The sequence below is a fragment of the Molothrus aeneus genome, chromosome 6 (assembly GCF_037042795.1).
Source record: "Molothrus aeneus isolate 106 chromosome 6, BPBGC_Maene_1.0, whole genome shotgun sequence".
NCBI classification, from domain to species: domain Eukaryota; kingdom Metazoa; phylum Chordata; class Aves; order Passeriformes; family Icteridae; genus Molothrus; species Molothrus aeneus.
Genome location: NC_089651.1, coordinates 26,152,003 through 26,154,403, shown reverse-complemented (window position 1 = coordinate 26,154,403; position 2,401 = coordinate 26,152,003).

Below are 2,401 nucleotides of genomic sequence, written 5' to 3'. Positions count from 1 at the left end.
GATTCTGGTTTGTATGTTTCTTTCTGGAAGATAATCTTTCAGTGACTCATATTTTGTAATCCTGCTACTTAAGGCTCATAGGCAGAGTAGCTATTTGGCAAGCTGCTGATTTTCCCACCTCAGTTTATGTATCCATAATAGGTTCTGGCTATTTCCTTTCTGTGCCCTTGAACTTGTTGCTGAAATTACTGCTTGTGCCATGGCTTGGTTCCAGAATTAAATTTATCTGTAAAGAATTAAAAAAAACTCCCACAAACCTCCAGCACCTCTCTGTAATTAGCATGTTATAGCAGAATGTAATTTTGGAACTTCCTAATGTCTAAACGTGGAAGTACTGCAAAGTCCAAGGGTGGAACATAAATCTAAAACTTTCTGTGTGGATTGAAAGTTTGAAACTTGATCTGAGAGGTGGTATTTTAACTTCAGTGGGGGTACTAACCTTGAAAAGTAAGAGTAGATTGAATAACAGCTTAGCAAAAAGCACTTTGATGTGTTTGTCCCAAAAAATCCAAAGACATCTTCCACACCATGCTACCTACTACTTGAGAATAACCAATGGCATCAATAGAACATTCACTGTAACATTGTGCTAAAATTGATCCTCCAGCTCCTTCTTTCTACTCTATGCACACATCTTACTTGAGGCATTTCCAGAGATGTATCTGTGCCATCAGGATGCTAGAGTTTAGCCATGGCCCCTACAGTGGTCAGATTTCAGCTGCTGTGGAGTTCCTGTGTAGCAGTGTTGATGCCATGTGTCACATGAAAGCAAATGTTTCACGTGCTAACAATGTGTGTGTTCCTGGAAGCTCCCTAGAGCTTGAACTGCAGCGACTTGCTGGAAGTGCTCCTTATAAAAGTAAAAAATAATCTGAAGAAGGGGAGGTTTTAGTGGTGTTTGGAGGTGGGAGAGGTTGCTCTTTGGGGTTTTATTTTAATGTTGTTTTACATGCTCTGCATATAAGATATTTCTGACTTTGAAATATTTACAGCACACTTCAGCAGTTGTTCTCTCTAATCCACAATTCGTATTTGGGTAATAGGAAAAGTAGACAAGTGTCTAAGCTACCAGTTTGTAAGTTTTGCAGCAATTGTTGCTTCTAATATTTGGCACTATTAAACTGTGAAACATTTCTGGTTTTACTCGGGTGCCAGTACTAACCTTGAAAAATAAGAGTACTGGAGTGCCACTTAGTTTCTCCAAACCTTTTTTGCTCCCATGTCTGGTGCATTTGTAAGGTCTTTGGAGCAGACACTGCTCTGGGTTTCTCTGACCTTGCCATGCTGCAAGTACTAACTGTGAGTGCAGACTTTTTGAAGGCTTGGCCCTTGGGCTTGCCTGCCTGACTTGGCTAGGAAAACATAGGATAAAAGGTTGGCTGCCCTGCCCTGCTCAGACAGGTGAACAAATGCATCTGCTGAAAGTGCCTTCTTTCACTCAGGGATCAGAGCAATGACCTGGAAATAAATATCCATACCAAATAAACACCGGTTGTGATCACAACACAGTTAGGAAGATGAGGTGGTTTTTCACCAGGGTGTTCAGAAGTCCTGAATCTATGCAGCTTTTTTGACCTGAGGGAAACATATGAATGGAAACCATGGTTTTGAGGCAGAATCCTCTCCCTTTTCCCATTGGAGGACTTCATGCTAGCACAGATTTGTACCTGCTGATAGACTGGGGGCTCAGTTTCTGGTCCAGTGAATACTGGAAGATCACTAATGCCACATCTAACTTGTTTTCCCACCTTTTCTTTTCTCTGAGATGGAGCTTGTCCATGTTCTTTCTAAGGTCTTGCTAGCTCAACAACCCATATTCCACTTCAGTCGGAAACTCTGAAGATTTCATTGTAGTGAAAATAGCTCATGAATGGTATGTATCTGTCACCAGGTGCTGTATTTCAGATATACTGTAAGATTTCTATGTTCGCCATTTTTCAATTTTTTTAACAAGGAACTGCTGAAACATGCTGCCCATGCTTAGTGATTCTCTTTTCAGATAATTCTGTGGGTTTATTCTCAAAATGCATTATTTTGTGTCTAGTCAGAAAGTAAGAAATTAACAAACAATGTAAATATAACCAGTAAGCTCAGGGCTTGGTAATTTTTGCCTACAATGGAGAGTAATTGCCATTTTTATTCGTGTTGTATTAGGGTGTCTTAACTCGCATCTATTAAAATTCGCACCTTTAATGGTAACTGTTTATACATTTTTGTTAACCTTTTATACAGTGTTTTTGCCAATGACCTTCAACCATTCCATATGACTGGACACCTTCACAAGGAAACTGGGATAGCTGGGCTGGTTTGCAGTCAGTAATCTGCTGGTCAGGGCCGTGGGGGACCAAAACCTGAGAGCACACCATGGTGTGCACTGTCCCTGGGGGTAGGTGCAGCGCTC